We start from the raw sequence: 12,020 nt of genomic DNA on the forward strand, positions 1-12,020 counted from the left end.
CTCCAGTGCACAGGTCAGTAACTGTCACAGGACTAACTCAGACTGAAATGAGAACAGGTAGGAGGTTCATGGAAGAACATGGAAGTACCTTGTTCATGAAGTAAGTACATAATTTTCATTGCCAAAGCCAAAACTAGGAAGCAACTGGCTGCTCAGTGATGTGGAAAAGTATGTTTCCCCTCTTTATTGGGAAGCTCAGTTATTTTTCTTTTTATTGATGATCATCAAAAGGCTGTATGAAATTGTTTTGAGAGACTTACTGGAGCAAAGCAGTCTAAATTAGTTTCCAGTTCCTTGGCTGATACTTAAAGTTCTCACAGGCACTGGTTGAGGTTTGAATGGAGTCAGAACACCAGCATGCTTGTGAACAGCAGTACCAACAGGTTATTATGTTTTGAATTTTTTAAACTTTTTGTGTGATAATCACTTCTAGGATAAAAATAAAGAAACATTTATTTTCTGCCAACTTTGTAAACATGAATGTTGCCAATACCTCTGCAAAATGTCAAGTTTTGGAGAGTGAAGAGTGTACAGGGCAGTGTTCATTTGGTCTTTTTGGCGATGCTGAAGACTGACTGTTCCTAAGTGTTCCCATTAAATCTATCTCCTTCATAGCCCACAGCCTTCTCCAGCTTAATTCTGCAGTGAGGTCGGAGTCCAGTGCTTATAATATTAGCATGTTACTGTGACTTCATTTCAAGAAAATGTGGTCTTCTAAAACATAAGTTCATTGTCTGACTGCTGGTTCCAGATACTTAAGAAGGAATACAAAACTTGGTTATTATGATATTCTGTCTTTTTATGTTTGGAAGAATATCCTTTTTCTTTTCAGTCCCAAATCTTATGAAGAACATGTACAGGACAAATATGTAATGGTAAATAAAAGAGGCTTTCTGATGCAAAAATCCCTCTTTAAAACCTTACAAGTTCACGGGGAAAGAGAGTAAAATATAAGAAGTCACAAAACTGTGTTTGGAAGTTACGCTCTCAGACTGACTGGAGACCTGATCCACGCTTCACCAGAAAAAGGTATGGCATAGTCTGTATCTTCATACAGTAAGAAAAGTAACACGTAAGGCACCAGTTCCAAGGATCGTCTTAACAGGGGAGACCCACACTTTAGTTTCTGCAGCTACAGGGAAAGCCGAGTTTTCCATGTGCTACAGAAGGACTCTCTGGAATGCATGTGCCAAAATGTGTGTTTCCACTTGGGAATTCAGGGAAAAGAAATCTGTAAGTTTCTGCTTGCCAGTTTTCTTTATTGCCGTATTAAAAAGGGGATAAAAAATACCAAACCTTTTTTTTTTTTTGAAACTTAAAGTACTGAATTTAAGTATCTGTTAATAAATCTACCAGTTTCTGAAAACACTGATCAGATGAGAAGTTGGTACAGGCACAGAAAGCTGTTACCAACAGTTACATCGATTTCCATGACTAAACCATCTGGTTCATGGAATCCTCAGGCTTTTCTTTCTTCACAATTTTCCTTGACATTTGTGTTTAGTCTGTGTTTAGTTTGGCATATGGAAGAACTTGGCGCGATGAGAGCTTCGTAATTTAGCTTAGTTGGTTTGCTTTTCCTTTCCATGGCCAAAATGTTGACCTCTAGCCTGCTTTTTGATTATCTTTGGAGCTAAGTGAAATTTTACAATTATTTTTCATACACTCAATTTGAAAGGTGGGGCACACTCCAGTGCTATAAAATATTCTCTACCAGGATGTGACATGTTGGCTGTCAGTGACTGTGGGCATGTGGCTTGGGAACAAAAACCTTGCTTTTAGGAGGAGTGAGCGGCATAGGCACTGGACTCGTAATGTTAAATATGTGCACTTTGGGGCAGTGAATGGAATTTCACTGACCTTTTGCAGTGTCCTGTACTTGCAGTGGTTTGGAACAGGCTTCATATATAGTGGTTGGAGCCCAGCAGCATCAGACAAGGTCTGTATATCACCTCTGCACCCAAAGGAGTGGTTGGTGAGATGTTGGCTACCCCAACATCATCCACCTTTATACATACACATAAATATGTAAATAGATTGATCAGCCAAAAGGGCATGTTCCTACCAGGTGCTGAAGCCAATGCCTTTAAATTAGACCACTGACAACAGGGTGACGGTGTTGTCTTAGAAAGAGGTTGTTTATAGGGATCATAACTTCCCAAGAACCAAAACGGCTGACACTGTTGTGTGTTAACTCACAGCTTGAAAACACATTAGGTGGATTACACAAGGAAGCTAATATGTATTCAAGCCCAACTGAAGTCACCAGTTGTGTGATGTGGATGGCAGTAGGCAGTTGAACTAATTTTTTAACTCTTAGCCTCACTACATTCTCCCCTTTTCCAGCTTTTAACAATTTTTCAGCTCGAGGAAGAAATGGGCATTTCCCATTCCATGCCTTACCTAGTAGTTCTTTGTTAACAGGTGCCAGTCCTTGAAAAAAAACCCATATCTTGGCCAAGAGCTTTGAAGTGGCAGGTTGAAGAACATTTGTGACTTTGAGGTGGGAGCATGTGGGCCATATTTTTGCAGCAGCAAATAAATCAACAAAAAATATTAGTGTTTAAAAAAAAAACCCACCTGTTTGGTGTTTTCTGAATATGGACATAAAGCTGAAAAGGGATTAAAAGAAAAAGGATGACATCTGATTGTCAGAAGGCAAAGGACCAGCAACAAAGTCTCCGGGACCACCTGGGATGGTGCACTAAAAAGAGAGAGAGGTAAAATCTTGGGGACTCCCCCTGCCCCCACTCAAGTTGATTCCATAACACAACCCCACTTCTGTGCAGTCCTTCACCACTTGCAATGCTGGTCTGTGCGAGTGAGGAACATCTCTCATCAGTGAGACTCCCAAAAGCCAGGTCACCATGGCTGTAGAGTTTCTCCAGGACTGTTGAGATGTGCCTAGAGAAAAGTAGCAGCTTTGAAGTGCTTAAATGTGGAAATGAAAATCCAGTTCCTTTTTGTGGGGGGCGTCTTTTCTCTCTTCCTGTTATATTTTATTCAAAAATAGGGGAGGAACCCTGGGGATGTATTCTACTGTTGCCAGTCTGCCGTCACTCATGTATTCCAGTATCTCTAGGTCCTAAATACTGAGGGAGCAGAAATTGGGAATGAAAGTTTTTGGCAGTGCTGATGAAGATTCACTGTAGTTTTGCAGTATTTCGGTGTGAGTGCACTTGGCTGCTTGAAAAGTCTGGTGTCTGTCTTATGGCGAGTGTCCCTTGAAATGTAGCTTCTGTCAGAAGGAGGACAGTAAAAATTTTTCTTCTGCTGATGCTAATTCAATGAGGGCAGAACAAGCTGAGCGTGTGGCAGCTCCTACCAATAGAATTGGTAGTTCAGATCCAAGTGTTGGCCTGTGCATTGTCCCTGCTCGCATCTGCATGGCTTCCACTGAAAACCATTTAGTCGCATGTGTGCTTTGGAAGGAGAGTTGATCCTACAGATTCTTTACTACAGTTTGGGATGCACTTGGCAAGATGTGTCTGGCTTTGACGTACAAGTCCCTGGGTGAGCTTTTTCACCCTGAGAGTAAGAAACTTGGGAAGCAAAAATCCTGTGGAGTTGCACTGTCTTTTTAAAGAGACTTTTCCAGAGCAGAGCTGCAGTCCTGTGAATCCCACTGAAGACTGATAGATGAAAAAAAAAGTTACATTAGTACTAGAAAAATACACATTTTTTGCACTTGATAGTTTGTAGAGCTGGAATGTTTTGTCTTGATTTTGTGTTACTTTTTCTTGTTACTCTTTACATTTAAAGTATGTGTTTTCCTTTGTAATGGCCACTCCTGTTTACTTTTGACTAGTTTTTACTCCCTAAGTGGAAGTTTATGTTTAGGCTGTTACATCTTGCCTTAATCAGAATAAAATGTTGGCACATTTGAACAAATGCTTTGAAGGTTCTTTTGAAATGAACGCGAAGCCTCCGTGGATCCCTGACATGGTGGGATTCAGGTTCACTTACTGTAATCCTCTTACTGCCATATGTGGAGCAGACGGAGTGAAATGAGAGTTAAGAGAGTAGAAAAGAGACTGAAAGATGAAAATTATTGTTTTGCATTTCAAATTACATCCTAACGTACACAATTCTTAAGAGCTCTGTCATGTTCCCATGAAAACTTCTCTAAGATTTCCGTCCCAAGGCTTCTTGGAAGTTGGTTTTCTCATCCAGCCTGTTTGAACGTTTTAGTGCTGCGCATGATTTAGAAGCAGTAGCTGGATATTGTTTGCCTTTCAGGACAAAACTTCTTCGTGTTCAAGGAAAATTAATGCAGTGTTATATTTGGCAATGCACTGCGCTCTTTGGGTCCTGAAATGCAGATCTGACAGAAACTTGACTAAAGAAATAGGAATTAAAAAAATACTGCAATAATAAAAAAAAATCAGGAAGCTTTTATCCTTGGATTTAAAGAAACAGGAGAAAGAATTGCGGATTAGCCACTATCAGTAGTACTTCAACATAATTGCCAAATACGAAATTGTTCAAATTTGATGCGATACAGGTGATCTGGGCATCCACAAACTCATGAAGTGATTACCAGATTTGTTAGTCCATGCAATCCTGGATAACATGGTTTCAGGTAAGTCGCCTTGCAATTTGGTTGGAACACTTCTTGTCAAGAATTTCCATGGATGAGTTTGATCCTTATCATAGTTTCCGTCTTTGGGCTTCGTGAGGGCAGCTGTAAACAAGAACACTTCAAAAAATCAAGATTAAAGGTGAGGAATCTCCCAGTCGGAGGATTTGTAGACGTGCAGTCAAGTATTTACATTACAGCTACATGCGCCTATAATTCACTGCCATGTGGAAGAAAATTTGCTGGGATGCTGGAAACCACACTCTTGCTCTTGCAGAGCAGAACGGGAAAGAAGTTAAGAGAAGTTTGTCACTTCCAGTAGACAGCATCACTTACACAATATTGCCTACAATAATCTCATTCTGCCTGGGAGCAAAGAGCACTGTTTCCTGCAGCTTTGCACCTAAGAAGCACTGGACACTAGTGCCAGTGAGCTTTATTTAGTCCTCTTTGTTTAACGATGAGCTAACATCTCTTACCTAAGCTTATCATCACACAGTGAGATGTCGGTATAGCTCAGCTAAAGCATGGTGATTTCTTCATATATTTGAGCCCAGAGGGTTTCCACGGTAGAATTGAATGTTGTTGGGCTGAGCTGGTTTAAATGTACGGTATGTTGAAATGCCACGAAGGGGAAGCAGGCTAGCAGAGATTGCTTTGCAGGTATCTCCCGTCTCTTCCCCCATTTGGACAGAGCAGACAGAGCTGAAGAAGTACTGTCACTTGCTCCAGAAGGTCACACTGAAAAATGAATTTGTCTTCACGTTTAATCATGTGATCTGGAAACTACAGGCTAGGAAAGGTGGTTCTGGTCTCCCAGTGACTCACCAACAGCTGTGCTCTATGTTGGTGACACTTGTTCTGTCCTTCTGATTCAGATAAATCAAAAAGATTAGAAAAGCCACTGATAGAAAGGGTATTAATAAAAAGAAGTTAGTGAAGAGAAGTCATCAGAAAAGAGGCTGACCTTACAGAAATATCATCAGTTGGGGGTGGACTTGATTTCCAGTTCCCCACTAGAAAAGGAAGAGAAGGAAAGGAAAAGGCAGGTCTTTTGGGTTGTTGCAACCACCATTGGGCACAGCTGTGGGCATGGAATGAAGGGAGGAAACCTCATGTATCGAGTAAATAGTGGATAATAAAGGTAAAGCTGAAATGGGTAAATAGTTTGGAAGATAGGGACACCAAAGAGCACAGAGGCAGCAGAAACTTTAATAAGGACTCGGCGATCAGAGAAATGTCTTCTATATTCTTGTTTTGAAAAATAAAGCCACTCATATGAAATAGTCAAAGGGTGACACACTGAGTTTAAGTTGGTGCGCAAACTCAGAAGTGAAATTTATGGAAAAATGAGATCAATGGGAGAGAGAAGGGTGGGGGAAACCAGAGTGATTGTAATCGCAAGGGAGAAGTTGAAAAGTAACAGAACGGTATTATTGCATGAAACTGCATTCCTCAAAGGACTAATTTCAAACTGCTGGGGGGAAGAGCTGCTGCAAGAGAGCCCAGTTCTGTATCAGAAGGGTGCTGTATCTCACCTGTGAGCTGGGTGGAGGAGGGCAGGGGAAGGGAAGGGGCACGCTGTATGCCGTGTGCTTTTATCTTCTTCCTCACATACCAGACAACTGGACTAGATGGGCCTTTGATCCCACCTTGCTGTTTTAACAGCATGCGAAAGTCTCTGTGACCTGTGGCATCTTCATCTAAATTAGGTTATAAATTGCTGCAGGCTCTTTTGGTTCCCTCAAGTGGCAAACCAAATTGTGGTGGGGACCTTTGGAGACATAGAGGGATGGAGGGATTTGGGACTGACACAAGGTGAGTTCACGATGTCCCTAAAATATGCATCTGGCAGGTTTACAGATAGAAGACGTGACTTTACCACATGTAGTGGCAGATGGAGAAAATGACGACTTTTACAATGACTTTGGTTCTTCAGCTCTTGGAGCAAACGGCACCATGACAAGCAGTGTGTGGGGTTGGGAACAGAGCTTCATTTGCTGGTCACTGAGACTGGATGCTTTTCCCCTGTGAATGCGGAGAAGCTTCCTTTTTGGAAGGAGAAGTCAATCATGGGGGAGCTTTATGTCAGAAAGACATAGGGGCACGTAGATGTTATTTCTGAGAGGTGAGCAAAATGGTTAACTGAATGCGTCTCTAGACTTCATACTGTCAAAATGGACAGGAAAAGTCTCTGCGTCTCTTAGAGCTGTATTTTTTTCCCAAGCGGTTTGCGGACTTGGGAGACAATACTGCATTGTTTACCCTGTGTTTATTTCCGGAAGGTTATTATGAAATAGGAGTAGGAAATAAGCTCTTTGAAAAGTGCATGTTTGATTGTGGGAGAGAAACCTGCAGTGAGGTTTGAATTCCGCAACAGATGCTGGTACCGCTGATACCATAAAACAAGTGGGGTCTGGAGCGTGAGGATGAGAGAGGGTGGTTGCTTCCCAAGAATGCCTGTATTTCATTCTTTGGCTGTAATTAATTACAGTAATTTTCTGAAATCCTAGTTTTTACAATGGCTTTATCAAAATTCCTACAGAGTCCCAGTACAGAGCACCTTTTCGTATGAATTTAACCTCTGTCTTTTCTCTGTGTGTTTCATGCAAGTAGGAAGCTCTGATGGTTGCCAGCTTTCATCCCTCTAGTGATTTTGCAAAGTGTAATGATTGTAAAGTGCAATTGCTTAATATGTAGCTCATTCACTAAAACCCCAAGGATAAAGGCAGTGAGTAATGTGAGTCATTACCGGAGCAATGGTGTCGAAAAAGATGAAGAGTCATGCATCAAGTACTGATCCATTTAGTCTTGAATTAAGAATTTTTAAAAAAATCACTAGTCAGATGTGATTGATATTATCTCCAGGCAAATTAAAGTAGTTCCCGTGGAATGCTGTGCTGCTGCTAATGTTTTTCTCTTTTGGTATTCAAAGTGCTGATCAGTTACACGTCCCTGCTGCTCTGTTTGTCCATCTGAGACACTCGTATCCCAGCAGCTTTCCCAGGTGCCATCTGCATCTCTCTCTCCTTCCCAGGCACTGCATACCTTCATGCCTGAAATTCGGAAACTTTGTCCAGAAAATATGAAGAACGGTTCTGGCTTGATCAGCAATGTTAGGGTTCAAACTCCTGTTTTTCAGTCACACTTGTTTTATTCAGCCACCCAGATTTCAACCATTTTTTGCTTTTCTTTTTACTAAATCACAGGAGTTGGAATTGATTTCTTCTCCATCACGTTCCAGTGAGGAACTTTTTGGTCCAACAACATTGAATTTGACTGGACAGTGTACTATAAAGGACTGGAACGTTAACATTTCTATCATCGTTCTGAGAGGGTAGTTTGCAGCTTAATTGCAGCTGTCATCTTATTTTTTTACACGCTTTGAGAGGTACAAGAGCCTAAACCAGCTCAGGGCTACAGCATGACACTGTAGTAACAGTCTGAAGGGGCACCAGGGTTTAACACAGGTGAAATGATTTATCCACACTGATAAATCAGGAGTTAGTTTTTACTTCCAAGGTTTCCCCTGGGAACAAAAATGACAGGCTTTCTGAATTAGAATGAAAAATTAGAACAAAAAACCAACAAAACAAGGCATGTGCTGGATGTATGTGTCGCTCCCTTGAAGTCAACAGGACTTGGGCAGCACGACAGTAGTTGGGGATCTACTATTAGAGGTATTATAATGTCCGTGATATTATGGGGAATATGAGATAATACAAAAGAAATGAGTACACCGGTCCGTGACATTGCTCGTGCACCACATTTATGAGGCATTGTGCTAAGAGTCACCTTTAATTTGTGCACCAAAACTAGACCACAGCCTTCTACTGTGACTTGATTTGTCTTTAAATAGGGCTTATAACCCACAAGCTGTGCGACTGTGTGTTCCCTAGCTAAAAATATTCCAGGAAATGTAGCAGCAGACAACATTTAGATTATATTTACTGTAAATTAAGTATGTATAATCCATTTCTGCATACTCATAATTGTCTTTATATCAATTTCTCAAGTCTTTTGGATGCAACTTTTTTATTCTGCACTTTCTGTGGCTATTGACGAGCCCCTGAAACACTGACAGTAATGTTAGGGCTTTTCTCCTCCTTTTGCACCTTTTGCACAGTGCAGCACAGGAAGGACGTGGACCTGTCCGAGCGGGTCCAGAGGGGGGCCACAGAGATGTTGAGAGGGCTGGAGCCCATCTGCTGTGAGGACAGGCTGAGAGAGTTGGAGTTGTTCAGCCTGGAGAAGAGAAGGCTCCGGGGAGACCTTATAGCAGCCTTCCAGCACCTAAAGGGGGCCTACAGGAAAAATGGGGATGAACTTTTTAGCAGGGCTTGTTGTGATAGAGCAAGGGGTAGTGGCTTTAAACTAAAAGTGGGTAGATTTAGACTAGATATAAGGAAGATTTTTTTTTTTACAATGAAGGTGGTGAAACACGGGAACAGGTTGCCCAGGGAGGTGGTAGGTGCCCCATCCCTGGAAACATTCAAGAACAGGTTGGACGGGGTTCTGAGCAGCCTGATGTAGTTGAAGATGTCCCTGCTCATTGAAGGAGGGTTGGACCAGATGATCTTTAAAGGTCCCTTCCAACCCAAACCATTCTATGATTCTATGGTTGTACTTCTGATTGCCTGCCATGACTAGGATCAGTACAATCATAGTGTGTAACTCAGAGAGTCTCTTTAAAATAATATTTTATTGGTTTGTACTATATTGCATGGGAACAGGTAAGATGTTTAAGTTGGTAGCCTTTGAGCTTTCGGGATACTGTCACTTTGTTTAGGGATCCCAACAGGCACCGGGAGTAGGAGTATGTTCATGAAATTCGTTACAGGACTACGTTTTTCTAAGTGACCCAAACCGCTTCATAGGAAGTCAAATGACTTGAAGAGGCTACAGATCAAACCTGGCAATGTCAAATGTCAAAGCAGGTGATGCACTAAGGAAACAAAACTGTTATATTAGATCAGTGGTTTACAGGCCACTGGTCTAGAAAAAGTATACATTTAACAGCAGAAATTATCTGTAAGGTATTCCATTTATATACCTGATTTTGTTGAGACTTGGGTGTTAACCCTTGAACATCGGTATACAAAATTTTGGGGGCATTACATCATATGAAAAACTATGGTTGGTTTTTTCCTTTTTTTTCCGCAGTTCGGTTGAGCTGGGAATCCTCAACAGAATCTGCGAGAAGCAAAACTTGAGCTAAGTCTACTACATTCTTTGAAGGTAGCTACACACAAGCAGACTATTTTGGAGAGTGTGAAAAACAAACAAGCTGTGCTTTTAAAGGCAGGCTTTAGGAAGCCCCCAGAATTGCCCCGTTGTTATGAGGTTAGTTTGCAGGTGTAGCGCTGGGCTATAGGACATCTACAGCTCGTGTCACGTGCTTACGACTCTTCAGACTGGAACAGATTTAGTTCCGTGGCTGGCTGTATCCATGCACTCATAGCCTTAGCCAAGGAAATGCGAAAGCTATGAAACCTTTCCCCTCAAAGATGAAAACCAGCGCCACAGCCGCTTCTGTCTTCCCAACCAGGAGAACAATCTCCATAAGGCTGGAGAGCTGTAGGAAGAGGTCTGCGGAAGGTGGACGCTAAGGCAATACGTGGAGATTTTTTCACAGTATGTATCGCGTTGCTTTCAGGCCAATGCACATTTCCCACTATTAAAACTAATAAATCAGGGAAAAAATAATGTATGTAGCTACAAGATATGTTGTCTGTCAGTGATTGCAGTGGTTATTAACAGTATGTCAGTATATCACTGTTCTTTCAGTCAACACCAACAATAAGATGTAGGGTCCTTTCTTTCTATAAGTTCTGTACATATAAGAGTTTTTTGGGTTTTGGTTTTGTTTTCTTTTGTGGAAAGAAGTAGTTGAATGGTCCAACACGGAGATTTGTCTTGTGAGAATTTTGTTTTAATGGTTGTGTGTTGAAACGGTGAGATTTATTTCTTTCTTGAGCAATATTTTGCGATTGTTTACTACTAGTAGTGTGGCACATGTAAAAAGAAAAAAAAAAACACAAAATAAACAACCAAACAAAACACACACAGTAGAAAAAAAAAAAAAAAAGCCACAAAAGAATTAAGCCCTTCCCTTTCAAAACTTTCTAACCTGAAGCTAGCATCTCTGCTCAGCATTTAGCTCCGGAAGATTTTTTTGTGTTAAGTGATCCTAATAGTAGGGAAGGATGTCTTTTCCTCAGTGTCTAACTTGTGCCTGTTCCTGTTGATGGCGAAGAGTTGATGAGGGGCGACTGCCCATCGCTCTGAAATGGCACAGCATTGTCCTGATCCAAGTGTCTACTTGTGCCAGAATCCATTTGAAGAGTCTTAAACTGATTTGTATCTTTTCTAACCAGGAAAGTTACGCATTGATAAGCTGAAGGGAGGCTTTAATGAAGTTTAATAGAGACGAATCTCCGATAGAGCTTTTTGTGGTTGAAGAGTAACTTTTTATGTTTCATTTCAGTTGGTCTCTAGCAGGTTTGCTAATCCTGTGTATGTCTAAATGGGTTTAACACTGATTTATTGTTTTAATAATGGGTAGAAATCAAACTGGTGCAACTGCCCCAAACCAGACAGTTTGACTGCAGTGAGACACACCCTCCTGCCTAAATGTTTCTTGTCAGAATCATGTTTCTAACTATTTGGGTTGGGTAATCCCTTGCCAATATAAGCTTTATCAATATAAACCAGTCAGTGAGAACCTTTCCATCAGTAAGAGTGTTTATTATCATCTTGCATAAATAGGAGCAGTTTTGTGCATGAATTGGATGTGCTGGTTTAATCCCGCTTGCCGTGGTTCAGCTTGGCTTAGTTACGTGGGCAGGTACAAGCTGAATGAGTACAACCAACGTTCAGTTCCCACAAAACGGTTCACGTGTAGACTGCACTGAAAAAAAGTAGTTTTAATTTCAAACCGGCCCAAACAATCTTTAGGTTTCCGTAACAGAGTTTGCACTGGTGTCAGTTAATAGACTTTAAAATACCGCAGGTTAGCGAGTGGGAAGGATGGAGTGTAATCAATGAGTTACACCTGAGGTACTGATGTAACCTGGCCCGTGGCTTAGTGATGGATCTGGTAACACCGATCCTCCAGAAAATAGCTTTATTTGCCCACTCTCTGTTTCAAAGTCAAAGGTTTTGTACTGTGCTTCTTAAGGCAATATGCTCTAGACTGGTAACTGGTCCTTCAGCGTCTCATGGCTGCTGGTGCACTCACAGCGAGCATGAAATGGGGTCAGGGACAAGGATTTCTGTGCGCTGTGGGACATCATACGTGGTGGCTGGCAGGGACTTGCTTGCTCCACACCTTGCCTGGCAGCTCTTTACGTGCCATGGAGGATGAAGCCCCAGCAAGTGCCCCACTTAAACCTGGCCTTTTTTGGCTGAAGGTACATTCCCTTTCTTTTTTGTTTCTTAG

The sequence above is a fragment of the Larus michahellis genome, chromosome 1 (assembly GCF_964199755.1).
Source record: "Larus michahellis chromosome 1, bLarMic1.1, whole genome shotgun sequence".
NCBI classification, from domain to species: Eukaryota; Metazoa; Chordata; class Aves; order Charadriiformes; family Laridae; genus Larus; species Larus michahellis.